At 43.5% G+C, this 19,789-nt stretch overlaps 1 protein-coding gene across 2 annotated transcripts in view; it reads right to left on the bottom strand.

Moving 5' to 3' along the window:
- The window catches only part of LOC100340719 (guanine nucleotide-binding protein G(q) subunit alpha), a 315,175-nt gene that overhangs the window by 146,121 nt on the left and 149,265 nt on the right, over positions 1 to 19,789 (bottom strand). The window lies entirely within an intron of this gene.

Below are 19,789 nucleotides of genomic sequence, written 5' to 3'. Positions count from 1 at the left end.
CAACATTCATGAATTCATCCATGCAGTCAACAGTTACTAATGACTTACTCTGTGGCACTACTTCAGAGTAAAATGATGATTAAGATACCTATCCCTACCCTGGAAGAGCCTACTGCTTGGGGGATGAACACACACACACACACACACACACACATGTACACACATCAAACTGCTAAAGTTGCTACATCAGACATTTATATAAGGTTCAGTGGAATGCAGACTATTTTGATTTTAATGTTCCTGGAAGCAGAGGGAGCAACCATATTTGATAAAGTTTGCCTCCTAATAATTATTTACCACTAGCTGGTAAAATAAAGTTGATAGCAATTAAAATAATTATAATTTTAAAATTATACCATTATAGCCAAGATGGCTATTTTTGATGGCTGATAAGTCTTTCCTGAGAGCCCTGGCTGATCAAACTGTTAAATTAACAGTTGTACATACTAATCATATGGATGGACAGAATAACCCAACCAGAAGCACATCTCCACAAATGTCACACAATAACTTCATGCTTGCATACAGTAATGAGTTCCACCATCTATAAAAACTGCATGCTTAAAATTAAATTAATTACAGTAAATTAAACATCACTAGTTTGAGCTAAAAATGCATAATTACAACCTTAGAAGTCAGCTTTTATAAAATTTAGTCAATATTTTGTCTAAATTAAGATATAAGCTTTAAAAATTGAGGCATATAAAGTTTTTTGAAACATAATAGTAGTCTTCTAGAGTTCAACATTTTCTAAATTTAATGCATTGTCTTTAAAAATATAATCATGTGGGAGCCAGCACTGTGGCACAGTGGGCTAATGCCCTGGCCTAAAGTGCCAGCATCCCATGTGGGTGCCGGTTTGAGATCTGGCTGCTCTACTTTTGATCCAGCTCTCTGCTATGGCCTGGGAAAGCAGTAGAAGACAGCCTGAGTCCTTGGGCCTCTGTACCCGCGTGAGAGACCTGGAAGAAGCTTCTGGATTGGCACAGCTCCGGCCTTTGCAGCCAATTGGGGAGTGAACCAGGGGATGGAAGACCTCTCCCCCTCTCTCTGCCTATTCTCTCTCTGTATAACTCTGACTTTCAAATAAAAATAAATAAACCTTTAAAAATAAAATAAAAATAGTCATGTTACATATTTATCAAAATAATTTTTTGAAGATTTATTATTTGAAAGGCAGAGTTACAGAAAGAGAGAGGGAGAGACACACAGAGAGATCTTCCATCTGCTGGTTCACTCCCTAGATGGCTACAACAGCTGGGCCTGGGCCAGGCTGAAGCCAGGATCCTGGAACTCTATCCAGGTCTCCCGGGTGGGAGGCAGGGGCCAAAGTCCTTGGGCCATCTCCTGCTGCTTTCCCAAGTGCATTGACAGAGAGCTGAAGCTGAAATGGAGCAGCTGAGACTAGAACTGGCACTCATATGGGATGCTATCATTAGAGGTGGCAGCTTAACCTGCTGTGCCACAACAATGCCCCCTCAAACTACTTTTTTAAAGAAGAAATATGCTCATGCTTTGCATCTTAAGTCAAAAATGAAAAGACGTTCTCCATATTGAATCTTTTTTTTTTTTTTTTTTTTTTTTTTTGACAGGCAGAGTGGACAGTGTGAGAGAGAGACAGAGAGAAAGGTCTTCCTTTGCCATTGGTTCACCCTACAATGGCCGCCACGGCCGGTGCGCTGCAGCCGGCACACCGCGCTGATCGGATGGCAGGAGCCAGGAGCCAGGTGCTTTTCCTGGTCTCCCATGGGGTGCAGGGCCCAAGCACGTGGGCCATCCTCCACTGCACTCCTGGGCCACAGCAGAGAGCTGGCCTGGAAGAGGGGCAACCGGGACAGAATCCGGCGCCCCGACTGGGACTAGAACCCGGTGTGCCGGCGCCGCTAGGCGGAGGATTAGCCTAGTGAGCCACGGCGCCGGCCCTCCATGTTGAATCTTAAAACAAGTAGCTTAAAGAATGCATCAGTTGGAAAACAGAGCACCTGAATGGGCAAAACATTCCTTCTACTCTCCACACTTGTACAGACATCAACCTTCACTGTCTTCCACACTTACTTCTTTTTTTTTTTAATATTTATTTATTTACTTATTTGATAGGCAGAGTTACTGAGAGCCAGAGAGAGAGAGAGACAGCACACACCAGAGAGAGAGAGAGGTCTTCCATCTGCTGGTTCACTCCCCAGATGGTCACAATGGCCAGAACTGTAGCGATCGGAAGCCAGGAGATAGGAGCAGCTTCCTGGTCTACCATGTGGGTGCAGGGTCCCCAGGACTTGGGCCATCTTCTACTGCTTTCCCAGGCCACAGCAGAGAGCTGGATCAAAAGTGGAGCAGCCGGGATATGAACTGGCAGGCAGCGGTCCCACCCGCCACACCACAGTGCAAGCCCCCCACCCCTACTTCTAAACCCAGCTCATAGCTGACCGCTTCTTTAAAACTTGGCCTCAGCATCCCGACTGCCAGGACTCTTCTCCAGACTCAGAACGCATTCCCTGTGCTACGCGCCTGGACCAATCAACATATAAGAACTTTTTCCCACAGTTTAGCTATTCATTTGTATTCCTTTTACTAAATAGAAAATTCCAAAGAGTCTAAAATTCTTTGCCTCATGGCTGGCGCCATGGCTCACTAGGCTAATCCTCTGCCTGCGGCGCTGGCACCCCAGTTTCCCAGTCAGGGCACCAGATTCTGTCCCGGTTGCTCCTATTCCAGTTTAGCTCTCTGCTGTGGCCCGGGAGTGCAGTAGAGAATGGCCCAAGTCCTTGGGCCCTGCACCCGCATGGGAGACCAGGAGAAGCACCTGGCTCCTGGCTTCGGATCAGCACAGTGCGCCGGCCGTAGCGGCCATTTGGAGGGTGAACCAATGGAAAAGGAAGACCTTTCTCTCTGTCTCTCTCTCTCTCTCTCTAACTCTGCCTGACCAAAAAAAAAAAAAAAAAAAAATTTCTTTGCCTCACAACTATTGTTTCCCTTTTGTAAACTGCTTCCAATTCACAGTGCTTTTGCCCATGTAAACCAGTTAAAAACCTCTTTGGATCATGGGTGAGTATAAAGAAATCAAGTGTCTCTAAAATAAGGTCCAGTAATGCGCTGTAGGGTCTGTAAACAACATTATTAACAGAATGACTAATTTCAGTCAAGCCATTATATAATTAAGATTATGTACCATCTGAAATAAACGTCCGAGTATGCAAAAAGAGCAAGGTCAGGCAGAAGCATTGCATGCTTGGGTTCAAGGGCAAATCAATATCCAGGTGGCCTTCAGAAGGACAAAGCAGTCTTTCTTTGTGAATGCAAGGACGAATGACAGTAACTGGGTATGCAGGTATAAATGCAGGCAAACAACCCTTTCTTTTTAAGATTTATTTTTATTTATTTGAAAAACAAAGTAAAAGAGAGGGAGAAGGAAAATATGAGTGAGAGAGACAGATCTTCCTTCTGGTTAACTCCCCAAATAGCTACAGGGGCAGGGCTGGGCCAGGTTAAAGCAAAGAACCTGAAATGTCATCCAGGTGTCCCAGGTGGGAGGCAGGGGTCCAAGTATTTGGGCCATCCTCTGCTGTTTTCCCAGTTGCATTAGCATGGAGCTGGATTAGAAGTAGAGCAGCCAGGACTTGAATGGCTGTCCATGATGGGATGCCAGTGTTGCAGGCTGTGGTTTAACCTGCCCACACAAACCTGACTCTTAACCACACTGTTTTCCATGAATTAAAGCTATATGCCATTAGAATTGGCTCATCATATCTGTATTATTCCTAGAGACAGGTCTAAATGGAAATGCCATTATCATTCAGCCCATTTGGAAGGACTCAAATCTCTTATCAATGTTGACCCCATAATTTAGCAAATGCAATGTAAATCTGTGTAAAACATAACAGCTACCAAGCATAAATATTAAAATTCACAGACCTCAGCAGAAACAATGTTGCTTCATAGTTTCATCAATACTTAACAAGTTCTGATACCCTGACCTCTTCTCTTGCCATAGATGCAATAAGAGAAGGAGTAATAGCATATTATTAAGATGTACTTTAGACTTTTTAAGTATACATCATACTATATAGTATATGAATATACTAAACCTCTGGACATACTAAACAAGACACAGTAATCAAAATATGAGTAATAACCAACCATAAACTCTATCTCAAGACAATTTAGCTACACTTTTAAAAACAACCTACTCCATCTAAACCAAACATTCTTGTTAATTTTGATGGTCCCATTTTGTATATCTGAAATAATGCTTTTCCAACAAAAAGTCAGCCCTTGTAGAAACAGAACAACCTTATGAACCTTGCATCAGAACACACCTAAGAGATCTGCATCAGATTAATAAACAATAAGGAAATAATTTATTAAGTTTCTCCTTGAATGATGAAAATTTCCCAAATTAACGCTAAATATACAATTTAGCACTTCAAGAAACATGAGTGAAAAATACCAGAAGACTATATTTACAGCCCTTGTACACATATTTCATATTTGGAACATTATTTTGAATTGCCTCCTCAATGACTGTCTTCATCAATATCCAGTGACATAAACTTTTATTTCTAGGGGTAAGCACTTGGCATAGTGGTTAGGATGCTACTTCAGACACTTATGTCCTACTCTCTTGGAGTTCCTGGTTCAAGTCCTGGCTCTACTCCCGATTCTGGCTTTCTGCTAATGCGCACCCTGAACAGCAGCAGGTTATGAATGACTCAAGTAGTTGGTTCCCAACTAAAGTAGCTGCAACCCATATGGGAGATCCAAATTGATTTCTGGGCTCCTAGCACTGGCCTGGCCCAGCCTTAGCTGTTGCAGGCATTTGAGGGAGTGAACCAGTAGATAGAAGAGCTCTCTCTCTCAAGCAAATAAAAAAGGTTTATTTCTAAATAAACTCATTATACCAGTGATTGCTTATTATATTATCTTTTTGATAGGAAAAAAAAAAAACACAAAGAATTGGCATTCTGCAGAAGAAATTTAATTATATAATTTGTAGGACTGGCCCGATCAAAGGAAGTAAGAAGGGAATACTTTCTATTCTACTTCAGTGTTAAGTCATTTTCTCACAGAGGAGACAACCAGCCCCAATCCCTAAGTGGTTAAGGAAAAAACACCGAAAGACAAGTGATAAAATTAACAGATTTTGATTTCCTGTGTTTACCACAGCATTACAGACATATAAAATATTTATAAAAGACAGGGTGTATAGGAACATAATCTTTTGGATCAAGAAGTCTAAGTAAGTTTAATCAGCTTATGAAGAATTTTGAATTAGTCCCCCTTGGGATAATTTAGTTATCTGAATTTGCAAACAATAATATTTGCTACATATGAAATTAGAGATGAAGACAGGAATTAAATCTTAAATATCTGCTCTAATGACAGCACTGTCCTACAAAAACATTTGTAAACACACTCAAATGTTGCTAGGATAAAATGCTGGCTTTACAGGGCAGCCTATGAAATGCGCAGCAGTTTGGCTACTTTCTACCTTTAGGATTTTATGATCTGCTGCCTCTTAAAGGGCCATGATTCAGTCTCATCCAAATGGACGTTACTGCCCTCCCTGTGCCTAAACTCATCCCCTTCCAGGTATGCTCTGCTCACACAAGGCCCCTTCCTGCCACAAGCCTTTTCTGACCACTCCAGCCCCAGAGGACTCCAATAATACTGAGAATTTTAATTTTATAAATTAATAGATGTACGTGATAAATGTATAGCTTATATATTTGAGTATTGTCCAAAAGTTAACAGAAAATGGAATTAAAAGGTATGTTTATTTTGGTGCAAAAATCTTTAAATTCATGTTTTTTTCATAATACACATTTCCCATGAATTTTTCTTCCTAAGATTTATTTATTTTAAAGTCAAGAATTACAGAGAGAGAAAGAGGAGAGTTTTAGAGAGAGAGAGAGAGAGAGAGAGAGATCTTCTATCCACTAGCTCACTTCCCAAATGGTGGCAACAGCTGGAGCTGGAGCCGGTCTGAAGCTAGGAGCCAGGAGCCTCCCCCAAATCTCCCACATAGGTTCAGGGGCCCATGCACTTGAGCCATCCTCCACTGCATTCCCAGGCACACTAGCAGGGAGCCTGATCACAAGTGGAGCAGGTGCCCATATGGGATGCTAGTGCTGCAGATGGTGGCTTAACTCTCTGCACCATAGTGCTGCCTCCCTCCCCCTGCTGTCCATGAATGTTTTGAAGGGGAGAGGGAGAGACAGAGACAGAGACATTGATTCTTCTAAATAGTGTCCTGGCAGTAAAGATGTTGTCTTTTTTGAGTTCTTTGAGTCACCAATGATCAGAAACAAGACCCAAAAAAACAGGATAAATAACTGCTTGGTTCTCTTCAATAACTCTCTCTCTCTCTCTCTTTTTTTTTTTTTTTTGGGGGGGGGGACAGGCAGAGTGCACAGTGAGAGACAGAGACAGAGAGAAAGGTCTTCCTTTACCGTTGGTTCACCCTCCAATGGCTGCTGCGGCCGGCGCATCGCGCTGATCCAAAGCCGGGAGCCAGATGCTTCTCCTGGTCTCCCATGCGGGTGCAGGGCCCAAGCACGTGGGCCATCCTCCACTGTACTCCTGGGCCACAGCAGAGAGCTGGACTGGAAGGGGGCAACCGGGACAGAATCCGGCACCCTGACCGGGACTAGAACCCAGTGAGCCGGCGCCGCAAGGCGGAGGATTAGCCTATTGAGCCGCGGTGCCGGCCTTCAGTATGTTGATATGATAGCTTTTATGACTAGGATAAAAAATGATCTTTTAAATCAAGATGATTTTGAGAGCTGAATCAGATAATGGAGAATTTTAAAATAATTTCCTTTGGGGAAAACTTAGGTGACATTGATAAACACAGTTGTTGCAAATAAGTGAGGTTAGAGGGAACAACTTGAAACCTTAGAAAAATTTTAATTTTTTTTTAAGATTCTAGCTGTTTTAGCCACCAAAGGCTAGATCTTACTACAGTCATGATCCCTTGAGATAAATTACTTGCTCTGTCAAAAACTACAAACAACTCAAATGCCCGCCCACATGTGAAAAGATCACTTGTGGGATATTCCAAATGGAATACCACTAGGCAATAGTATATGAAAACTGCAGATGAACACAAGCACATATGAAAACCACCAAAACATGCTGAAAAGATTCCATTCCTATGGAACTTAGAACAAGCAAAATCAATCTGCAGTCAGAGAGCAGATTACTAGTTATGTAGGTTGGGGGACTAACTCCAATCGACACAGGAACTTTTTAGGATGATAGAAATAGTCCACATTTGGTGGTCCAGTGCATACATTTGTGGTAACACTGCACCCTGTACATTTGAAACAAGGGTGTTTTATTGAATGTAAGTTACATTCCACATAAGATTACTTTAAACAACTTTTAAAGCTTACTTATGACTCTGTCTACTAACAACTTCTATAGTGTAGGTTATACAGGATAGCTAAAGACCTAAAAATTGGTTGACAAAAGGGAGTTCAGTTTCTTTTTTCCTTCTGACACCATTCTGGTTTTTTAAGACATAGTCATCTAGGTCCCCCAGGAGACAAAGTGCCATGCTTTACCCAGAGGCTCCTCTCAAGTCATAATCACTACAACTACCAGAACAGGAGGAGCATCCCTAATCCAGAAAGCCGGAGACCTGCACTTCCTGAGCTCAAGCAGGATGCCTCAAGCAGCAAATGCCAACACCTGGCCTCGTGATGAGCTTTAACTCAGAACGGAGTTAAATAATTGGGACTATGTGAGATATAATGCAAATGTATTGTGGTTCAGCTGTAAAGTCAGCACTTAAAAATTACAGATGTACAAAATTACCTATGAAAATTCCTAAAATCATTGTCAAATTATCATCTAATTACCAGGATCTGGTTCTTGGATGCTTAAAAGTTTATAGATACTAAATGTTTCTGTATTGCAGCTATAGCTTTCCCTTCCCTGGAGCAGTAGAAGCTAAAGATTGAAAGCAACACTATGTGTAAACTGAATCTGCCATATGTCAAATGTGCACATGATACAGCTCTACTGTATAAGAAAACTCATAGTACAAACAGCTATTTCATAATGAGGAGCAGATGACAAATCACTTTTTAACATACTTCAACGCCTTTGATTCTTGACCACTGGGGTATGTGACTGGCATGGAAGAGATTCTCCTCCCTTTCACGAATGGAGACATTAAAGCTCCCCAAAATCCAAAGTCTAGAGTCATATAGCTCAAGACTCTCAGGGTTTCTGACTCCTGATTCTATATTTTTAACAGCAGACCAGCCTCCATAGAGATGCAAAGCCCCTGCACATGGCAGGGACTTAAGCAAACAAAGAAACCAACACAATACACCTGAAGGCTCAGCAAAATGGACAGTGCACTTTCCCCAGGCTATGGACCCAAGTGAAAAAATGAACAGAAAGCACAAGGCAGAGTCTGGAGGAGTGTTATTCCAGGTCATGAGATGATTCCCACAAAGGCACTTGAGGGAGGGAAGAACAAGCCAATCTGCTGTGCTGGACAGAAGAATGTATTGGAAAGCACAGCACAGTAAGGTTCTGCACACATCCCCTGAGGTTTAATCGCAAGGATGTGCAATGCTCCAGCACCGCACTTAGCTGAAGGTAGTTGAAGAACACAAACAGAACCGTGATAATGGCAGTGGGCAGATGGTTGAGGTATCTTTATCTGTTCTCACAAGCAAGGTGCAACAGCTTATTCCTACTTGGTGGCTGGGTACAAAAAGGAAATGAGCCTTATTATATTTAGCATCCTTTTTGAGGTGTGACTTTAAGGGAAATAAATCTTTACGAATTCTCTAACAAGGCTAATGGCAGAATGGCCATTTATTTTACATTTATTTACAGTGCTCCCAGCAGTCTGAAATGAAAGCCTGTGTAGGAATCCAACCACTAAGCTTCTCGTCACTTACTGTGAATAATGCAGTCAGGAGTTTGCGAGCAGGTGTTTTGTTTCAGCAGTGTTTCCTGGGACTTAAGAATAAGGAAGGGGAAGGGAGGGCTGGGGTGAAGGAGTAGGGAAAACATGTCTGAGGGAAGACAACAAAAACCATCTACAACACAGCTTCTGGGTCAGGTGGCAACAGGATTCAAGTTATCCCAAAGCAGCTCTGGGTCTGGGCATTAAGGAAATTAAGGAGATGAACACACATCTACTGCCTCTGCCTCCAGAGTCCATGACCATGGTGGTTCTCACTAATGTATCTAAAGCCTTCCCTCACTCCTTTGTACCCAGCCTAGCAGCCAGGTTGCAGCAGACCTTCAGCACCCTGGGCCCTGACTTGCTGCGCCATCTGGGAAGCAGGTAAAATGAGCCTTTCCTTGTGTTCGCACTTCCTTTCTCTAGGCACTTTTCACCTACTCTGGCCAAGGTATGAACTCCTGGGAACCTCTCAAATGAGGGGTTTCACAGGAAAATCTTGTTGGACAGCAGAGGTTCATCAAAGTCAGGGAACATAGTTAGAACCCTCCACCCTGGTCCAACCACTTAGGTTCCAAGAAGGTCTTCCATCTCCTTCTATCATTCTCATTCTATTCATTTTAACCCACTAGCCTCAGATTTGCAGTTAAAGCTAGGTACCAGGAGCATCAAAACAAAGGACTGGGCATTTCAGAGTCTGAGCCTTTCTTCCTGCCCCTCAGAGCCTTGGGCTCTGGTTTCCAGCGTTCCTACTTCCATTCACGGTGACTGCATAAGCAAGCACTCATCTAGTGAAATCCTCCCCTCAGACGTGATCATGATCATGGGAGCAGGGGAGGGCAGGACTGAGGAATCACCCCTTCTCTCCAGTCTGGCCTCGTGTGAATACTGAATTCACTGAGATGCTCAAAAACCAAATTCTCTAGTTAGGCTGGAGTTCACAGCATGCAAACTACAAAGGCAGAAGAGATGACATCACCATTGCTTTAGATAACCAACTGCCCTCACACTCCTCAAACATGAGACTGGCCAGCTGGTCAACACTATCCTCAACACAGCCCCACATAAACCTCTTTAGTCAAAGGGCGGGGTTGGCACGAGGGCACACTGGGTTAAAGCCATGGCCTGCAGTGCTGGCACCCCATGTGGGCAACAGTTCAAGTCCTGGCTGCTCCACTTCCAATCCAGCTCCCTGCTAATGTAAGGAGTCAGACAGGTTAATAGGCAGTCAGGGTGGTCCCAGTGGAATTTGGAGTGTAGAATGCTTGCGTCCCCCGAAAAGATTATCTTTAACAAGAACAAAATGTCCTCCCTCCTTCCTTCAGAATCTCCAAATTTATCATGAGAACAGCAACAGAGTGGTGATTACTTCTTGAGTTTACAGTTCACTGTGAAAGGAAGTTAGGTATCCCACCCTTGTGATGCCAGATAGGATAAAGTATTGTAAGTCAGGTCTTTTGTTGGGGTTGTCCCCACATTATTGATTGACAGTTTCATCCCCAAAATTGTACTTAAAAACCCCAGTGCCATGGGGTCCTTTAGGTTTTGCCACTCTGGCTGGAGGTCTTTGACTCAAATAAATCTTGCCTTTAAACCTTTAAATCTTGCTTTTCTCTTTGCCTTGTCCACTTGGAAATTCTTCTTCCATATGAGAGACAAAGAATTGAGGTAATAATAATTTCTTTGCTGCCATTTTCCTGTAACATTTATGCACCTGGGAAAGCAGTAGAAGATGGCCCAAGTCCCTGCCCCTGCACTCAACATGGGAGACCCGGAAGAAGCTCCTGGCTCTTGGTTTCTGACAGACCCAGCTCTGGCTGTTGTAGCCATTTGGGGAGTGAATCAGCAGATGGAAAATCTTTCTCTTGTTCTCTCCCTCTCTCTGTAACTCCATCTTTCAAATAAATAAATAAATAAATATCTTTAAAAGGGGGGAGAGGGTTACATCAACCATATCACACCACATGAATATACCTTTTTTTTTTTTTTTTTTTAAATAAAATGAGGCTTAGTCACAGTAGGCCTTTCTGTCATCTATGCCCGAAGATCTTAACAGCTATTAGGCTGAGTGAGAGCCTGTGGTCACCACAGGCAGGTCCATCGACTCATCTGCTAATTACTTTATGCATTTGCTTCCTGCAAACATGATGTCTAAGGAGCTCTCAGGAATGGAGAAAAGCCTTGGAAAATGTCCACTTTCCAGATCAGAGCTAAGTCTAATGCCAAAAAAGAGATTCGGAAACTGAGCTCATAAACCAGGCACCGTTTTCCCAGCAGTTAGAAGAATTACAGACACCACCAGGTTAGAGGCAGCCCTTTCACTTCTGTCCATGCGCATGGTGGGAACCTCTCAGGAAAGCCTTGCTGGACACCAGAGGTCCACCGAAGTCAAGCAACAAAAAATCAGGACCTTCCACCCAAGTCCACCCACTCACACGTCCACACCACAATCAGAGTAATCAGTTTACTGCACCACTGCTATTTCTTAGTGAGGAAGAGAGGGGACTATTTGGCTGAAAAGAGGAAGAACATAAAGACCAGCATAAAGAGAGGCACTTGGCAGGCAGCCGTATGACCCTCTCATCACATGCATATTTTTGTCACAGTTGCAGGCTGCTAGGATGAAGACTTCATATTTCATAAAGGCGCTTTACATCTGGTTATAAATATACCACTTGCCACCCATACCTCCCAATAAACATAAGACATATCTATTAATTTATTTTTTCCATCCACCCTGAAGTGGAAAGAACACAGGCACAGGGACTCCACGATGAGGCCTTGAGAGCCCAGGCAGATGCTGGTGTCCTTCCTCCTATCCTGTCCTGTCATACTAAACAGCACTGAATGCAGAACTCTTGATCTTAAGGACAGCAGTATGACTGGCTGATCAAAAAGGTGGACTTCTCAGCACCAGCCATGCCCCAGTTTCTGAGATGTGTAGGCCAGTGGCTTAACCATTATGTTCCACAAGACAACAAACTTCCTTTCTGCAGAAGTTGTAGTGAGCAAATGGGGTAAAGCATGTAGAGTATGCAGCACACTGTCTGTTCAGTAAGAGAGATCTATTGTAACTGTTTTGCTGCTGCTGCTGCTGCTGCTGCTGCTGTAACTCAAAAACAAGGACACACAAACACACATCCCTTCCAAAATCGCCCTAAACCCATTGTTTTCAGCCAATGTTTCTGAAGGGCTTTGCTTACTAGGTGCCAAGCATTAGGCTAAGCACGGGACATTAATTCTCATTTGATTCTGATCCTGGCTGAGCCTCCCAATTCCCCTATAAGGTAATTACTATTAGTATTCGTATTTTACAGAGCGACAAAGCAGGACTTCAGTCATAAATCAGTGAGCTGGCTTCCACTGTGGTCTCGGGGAGAGCAATTAAAAACCATGGCAAGCTGTAGAAGTGCGAGCTCTCTGCAACGGCCACCCCCTCAACTTGACTTTCATTACCTCTGAACCACAAAACAGAACCGTAAAAGGCCAAAATCCTCCACATGAGGAAGAATCAATTAAAATGGATTTTCACATCTATTACATCGTAAATTAAGTGTAATAAATCCTTTGAACAAGATTGGTTTTCAACATACTAGCCAAGAAACTCACACTTGGAAGCACTTGAGATTAACTACTTTCAGTACTGACACTCCCAAGAATGATTGCAAAGTTCTGTGAATGAATGGGTAACTGTGATGACTCAGTAACATATTTCTATACCAAATAATGCTTCTAATGCTTTTCTTGCAGACCAACTCTCTCTGAAGAATATTCAAATATTCTGGATTCTCATACAACTTGCTTATACTCCCTTTTCCAGGTAACACAGTCTTGACAATTACTCCTCAATATCTAATGGATATTTGTGGACAACGGTGAAGATATTTTAAAAATTACACATAATGCCTTTATTAATTAAAAAACATATTCTCCAGGAGAGGTATTTGTCACAATGGCTAAAATGCTACTTAGGACACCCACACTCCCTATCAGAGTGGCTGGGCTTCAGCCAGGCTCTGTTGCCAGTTCCCGTTTCTTAGTAATGCGACCCTGGAGGCCACAGTGACGGCTCAAGTATGTGGGTCCCTGCCACGCACACAGATCAAGATTAACTTCTGGGGACCTGGCTTCTGTGTGACAGTTGTATAGTGTATCAGCAGATAGAAGATATCTGTTGCTATCTACCTTTAAAATACAATTTTCAAAATGCATATGTACATACATACATACCTACAATCTTACAAAATAGCCTCCTGAGGGGAAGCTATGACAGAATGAGAGTCAGCAGAAAAATTTAGGTTGTGGCTTCAAACAAATCAGATAAGAGTGAAAAATCTCAATCACCTAAACAGATCCCCAAAGCTCCACTATGTGGCTGGGTGGAAAACTCCCATTCAGTGGTATTCTACATTTGGTCTTCATGGCCTGTGAGTGACATTTTCCTTCCAGGAAAACAAAAAGTGTAGCAACTGGTTTGGTGTCCATGTGTGCTGCATAGCACATGAGAGAACAGAAAATCAGGGACTGCTTCAAGAGAGGGTGGCAGAAAATTATCTCCTAAGAAATGGCATTCAGAAATGTATTCATCAATTAGTCCTTGATCAACTAGTCCGTGAAGCACAGTGGCCCTGGAAGGGACCTAGAGCAGAGCGAGAGGGAGAGCGTGGAGCATGCAGCTTTGTGGACCGGACAATGAACCTGCTCCCAGCAACTCAGGGAAGTTCACAACCGAAGCTCAAGTCCCCAAACTCCCACAGCCTCCATTACTTCCTCTGTAAAACAGAACAGAATTCAGAAAGAAGTCTTAACTGATCCTGGACTATCTGTGTCATTCCACTAAATTCCAAATGGAACTGCTTACACTTTTTCTCACATAGTTCAGATGACTGCCAATAAGGCCAGATATTTCACTGAATTGTATCTGAGAAAGCCTACTTCATTAATTTTACATGGTACCCCACACTTCAGCCATGAGTAAATGTGAACTGACATATTCATCATGGAGGGTGTTTGTTCCTTTTAGGATGAATTAATGACCCCTGCTGATGCAGGAGGCACAGGACCCCGGGTTTGTACCTAAAGAAAGTACTTTAGTGGATCATGAGAAAGTTGGGAACTAGGGTCAACTACACTCTTTGTGCTTATGGGTGTGCAAAAACAGCTAAAAAAAACCAGGAAAGTCACATTAAAATACTGGATCATGGCACATCCCAGCTTATGGCCTTGCTCCTGGCTTTTTCCTGTCAAGGTTATCTTAGGTCATCAGCATGCTTCCTCCTATCCTTCTGGAAGTTTTCACCCAAATGCTAGCATCTCAGTGAGACTAACATCCGACCTCACTCTGTACAACATGTCCCATCCCCTCTACAGCATGATCTACTATGTTCCCATAAATGCATCTAACATGGGATATAATTTATTATTTATTTTTAATTATTTTACATTTGTTTCAAATCAGAGACTGAGACAGACATAGAGATATTCCATCCATTAGTTCATTCCCAAAAAGCCTGTAAAAGCCAAGGCTGGGCAGGCCAAAGCTAGGACCCAGGAACCCAATCCAGGTCTCCCATGTGGGTGGCAGGGACCCAAGCCTTGAGCCATATGACTGCCACTGTGATATGAGGTGTGGGTTTTCCAAGGAGCATCTTAAATATGCACCAGACACCTGCCCTAATTACTGTGCTTGTTTATTTTCTTTGCAGCGCCCACCCCTGCCATACACACACACACAAACCCCTACAGAGATACTGACTGCAATGTCAACTTCACAAGGCAGGAGGCTGCTGCCTGGTTTGTTCACTAAAATATTCCAAGCACCCAGACTACTCTACTGCCTGGCACATAGCAGGAGTTCAAAAGTGCTTTTGCAAATAAATAGCTGGTGTCCCTCTGGCTGGTTGCTTTTAGCAGATGCAACAGCTGGTTAACCAGCCCTGTCATAGCTTGTGTTCTGCCCAACATGCTCTTACCACCTTCTTAGGGACAACAAAGATGTACAGAGGATTCATACTCTGAGAACTGCTGCTGAATCAATCACCAAGAATTACTTTACATGTGTTATGAGTTTACTGTCATGTCTTAACCCGTAGTTTTATAAAAAACAGACGCTGCTGAGACATGAATTGATTTGAGGTTCTTTCCTCTTTCCCCAAATGTAGGAAAAATGATACACAAAATGGGAGAGGAGCATTGCTCTTCCAGATCTTGTATTTACATGGTCTAAATTGAACCCAGAAGCCTAGAAAAACAAGCCATCCTTGAGGGTAGTCTGGCAAAAGCTTTGACCCAGCAAACAACACTTCTAGGAATTTATTTAAAATATCTAAAGATTGTAATCTAGCACATGTAAAAGGTTTTCAAGAATTTCACTGCTTACAGCACCCTGGGCTGATAACCAAGATACTTACAGTCACGAGACAGGAAAGTGCAGAGCTACCCACTAGGGCGAACATATCCACAATGAGGTTTGCAAAAACATATGCTGAGATTCAAGCTTGGTGAGAGAGGGAGTGAGCTAGCTAGAATAAGTGCATGGGACAGCGTGTGCAAACACAGGGTGGGGAAAAAAAAGACTAGAAGGATATTATTTCAGAGATAGTCATAATAAACCTACCAGGAACAAATACTTAATGGAAATTATTTTCATCTTTTTCCCTTGTTTGCATTTTCTAAATTCTTTTTGTAATAAAAACTACTTTCAAAATGCCCTTGTGCAGATAAGATCCATAGGAAAATGAAACTGATTCAGAGGGAAACTGAGCCCTTATTAACGACTTCTATAGCCATAAGTCTACTGCTGTTCACCACACACATACAAAGACATGTTTAACAGCACCATTCTGAGAAAAAGAAAAAAAGAATATTCTTGAAATCCAAATGCACCCACTGCAGTTCACAATGTGTTAACCCAATAAAGCATTTCACAAGACAACAGACGTGATTGCTAAAATTAAGATGTTTAAGTGACTGGGAAGACAAAGTAGCTGGAAATCTAAGTGTGGACATGTTTTTCCCATCTGAATTACATCAGTCAGCTTAAACGCAATCCATGTCCCCTACTACCCACCTCTCTCTGACACCGTCTTTCCCCTGACTCCCCACAGGGTGTCCCCAACTAGCCCAGCCTCCCTGGCAGCCTGGGAAACAGAAGCCTTGTCATGAGGACACCGTGAGTCTCAGGAGGACTTCAGCCTCATCCAAAGCATCCAGATACCTCATTCACCTGAATTCTCACTGCCCAGTACAAAGGAAGAAATGAAGAATCATGGGAGAGTGCATTTCTAGAGAGGCTGAGAAACACTGGTTGCTTCTCACAGAAAGAAAAGGCTGGTTCTTTTCAAGGTCTGTTTTTTAATATCCCTGCTTCTGCTCTGCACCCCTGGACCCTTGCTGACCATGGAATAGGGTATGAACCAACTCACACTGTTCCATGTGATCACATCCCATCTCTGCCTCCTCCACTCACTCCAACCCCTAACTGTCCAGCTCCTGCTCCCACCCACTCTACACCAAAGTAGTTACAGAAGCGATCTGTAAATTAAATCAACCTGTTATTCTTTAAATGAATGAAGATGTTATTATTCAAGGCAGAATCTGAGTCCTTGATAATACAAGAAGCAGAAACTACCAACTTTGTTGAAAACTGCCGTAGTCTCTCAACTTCTTTGGTCTAACAATATGGTCTCAAGACCATATTGCCTAGCTGCAGACAAAATCTCTGAAGAGGAAGCAGACTTTTAATTTAGAGAACCTATATGCAGCATCATGGTGTCTGGGTTCCATGCCTGGCTCCAGCTCCTCACTCCAGCTTCCTGCTAATGCAGACTCTGGAAGGCAGTGATGATGGCTCCAGTAACCAAGCTCCTGTCACACATGGGAAACCTGGATGAGTTACCAGGTCCTGGTTTCAGCCCCAACCCAGCGTGACTGCAATCACTAAGGGAGCTGAACCAGCAGATGGGGGCGTGTGCACACTCTTGTGTATGCTCTTTCTCACTCTCTCACACACACACACACACACACACACACACACTTTACCTCTCTCTTGAATAAATTAATTTTTCTTTAATAATAAAAAATCATCTCTGGATATGTGGTTGCCCTAGGAGAAAAAGCACATCATGAGACAACTATCAACAATAGCCAGGCAACAGAAGAACATGCTCAGAACAAATAATGTTTGTGTAGCTTCCGAAACACTCCTAGGGTTAGAACCCAAAAAAAGACGAAAAAGATGCCCTGCGCTATGTTGTGTGGGTGATTCCTCCAGCACTTGCTTCTGGAAGCCCCCGTGGGGGCTGTGAAGCCGCCTGCCTTTGAGACTGCCATGTACCTACCAGATGTCTCTCATCAGTCTGCTGGCCATTCTGCTCAACTTCTCTGTTCTACTGTGTTTCAGAGGAAGAGAAAAGGCAAATGATTAGGAAACCAAAGATGGGCTTATTTCAAGAGGAGAAACATTTCAAAGCATTAAAGAAAACAATGAACCAAGCAAGCTGAAACAAAAACAAAACTTTCCATAATGGTGAATAAAGAGCTAGGAATCTTGTTCTTCCTGGCTGCAAAGACCCAGATGCCTGGAGAGTCTTTTCCGTCCCATCCAGCAAACAGAAGCTAACCGCCAGCCTACACCTCCTACCATCAGATGGTGGATGTGTTCAAGGAGACTCACCCCTTCCTAAGCAGGACAGGCTGTGGGTTTGCTCTTGTGGGATGCTTGGCATTTCAGTGTAACCCCTCCACCCCAGTCTAAATTTTTGTCGGCATCCCCTGGTCTCCCTGTTTACCATAGCACTGCCACTGCCCCCAAGGGCACAGAGAGTTAAGAAACCAGTTGGAAATCAGCGATCTTTAGCAGAGGTCAGAGTCTGCAGAGGGATGTGGTGAGGAAAAGATTCCTGAGAAAGCAAGCCAGGGACCTGCCTTGTAACACCGGCCACAATTTAAGCTCTATCTTTGTTTCTGCTTTCCTTAAGGGCAAAAGATAACAGTTCATGGGTGGCTATTTGGCACTGCCATTAGGACAACTCTTGGTGCATGTGCACCCCATGCTAGAGTACCTGGGTTTGAGTACTGACTCTGTTGTGGATTCCAGTTTCCTGCTAATGCACATCCTGGTAGGCATCAGATTAATAGCTCAAATAATTGAATCCCTGCCACCCTCATAAGAGACCTGGATGACATTCTAGGCTCCTGGCTTTGGCCTGGCCCAGCCTTGGCTGTTGCAGTCATTTGTGGAGTAAACCAGTGGAAAATCTCCAAGTCTCTCTCTCTCCCTATCTTTCTCTCTCTCTTTCTATGTATATGTGTGTCTGCATTTCAAATAAAAATAAATAAGTGAATAAATAAATAAATGATGTTTAATCAAGATTGCAGTTCATTTCTGTTCTCTAGGCTGTGAAACAGGAAAAATCAAATCAGCTGCTTCCAGGAAGGGGGAAACTTTTTGAAATGGGAGGAATTCAATAAACTCTCAGTCACGATTTCCTACTGTTGGATCACCTCTTGAGGACTTGCACTTTAATAGCACACCAAGCAAAGCTTGTTTGGGAGTAGTGGCAGGTGTTTTAAAATTAGGGCTTTTGATGACAAAAGTGGTGTGTTAGGTCCAACAGTGAAAGATAAAAGCAACGTTTTCAAAACCCCAGTTTTTACTATTTGGCCCTTTAATTATCCACATATCTTGCAGCTAGTCACAGGGCTTAGAGAAGCGAGTTTCTGTTTGCTAGTGCAGTGGCCTTCAAACTTGAGCCTGCAACACAATCATCGGCAGGGCTCCTTAAAACAGACTCCTGAGCCCCACGACCCAGTGGTCCTGACTCAGTGGGATGTGAGTTAGGGCCCAGGAACTGGCATTTCTAACAAGTTCCCGGCGCTGCTATGCCGCTTAGTGCTGGCAGCATTACTCAGAAGCACCACTCTAAGGTGATTTTAAAATGCTGGGTCCATCTAACTTACGCATACGCTGTCCCCGTGTTCCCTAAGTGGTTCAGACATGCATCCGGTGAACACTCCCATTCCCTAACACCAGGCCAAAGGGCAATGCTACCCAGCACAGCTGTCTTGCACGCAGCCTCTGATCCAGAAGCAGCTGCAAACCAGGACCCTGTGACACCAAGCAATACGAGAGAGCTTTATCACAGGCCAGTTCTGATTCAAATCTTCCCCTGCCATCTACCAACAATCCCCAAATCTGAGGCTACTGTCTCAGGAGAGATGGAAAAGAAAAGCCCCTTTCCAATTCTTCTAAAGTCGCTCATGATTATGGACAGCTTCCAATGCCATAAAACAGTATTTCTTTCTATTTTTTTTAAGTGAGAATGAGAAAAATTAGGGTGGGGGCAGCAGATGTTTTGTGTAGTGGTTAAGATGCCACTTAGGGGGCTGGCGCTGTGGCTCACTTGTTAATCTTCCACCTGCGGCGCCAGCATCCCATATGGGCGCGGGGTTCTAGTCCCAGTTGCTCCTCTTCCAGTCCAGCTCTCTGCTGTGGTCCAGGAGGGCAGTGGAGGATGGCCTAGGTGCTTGGGCTCCTGCACCCGCATGGGAGACCAGGAAGAAGCACCTGGCTCCTGGCTTCGGATAGGCGTAGCTCCGGCCGTAGTGGCCATTTGGGGAGTGAACCAATGGAAGGAAGACCTTTCTCTCTGTCTCTCTCTCCCACTATCTATATCTCTACCTGTCCAAAAAAAAAAAAAAAAAAAAAAAAAAAAAAAGCCACTTAGGACACCAGCAACCCCTCTCACAGTGCCTGGGTTCAATTTCCAACTCAGTTCCTGTTCCAGCATCTGCTAATGAACACCCTAGGAGGCACCAGGTGATGTCTCAGAGAGCTGGGTCCCTGCCACCCATGTGGGAGAC

This window comes from Oryctolagus cuniculus, chromosome 1 (assembly GCF_051225735.1).
Source record: "Oryctolagus cuniculus isolate XC-2025 breed Fujian yellow rabbit chromosome 1, ASM5122573v1, whole genome shotgun sequence".
Taxonomy (NCBI): domain Eukaryota; kingdom Metazoa; phylum Chordata; class Mammalia; order Lagomorpha; family Leporidae; genus Oryctolagus; species Oryctolagus cuniculus.
The sequence above is the reverse complement of the archived record's forward strand: the minus strand, read 5'-3'. Positions and strand labels throughout refer to the sequence as shown.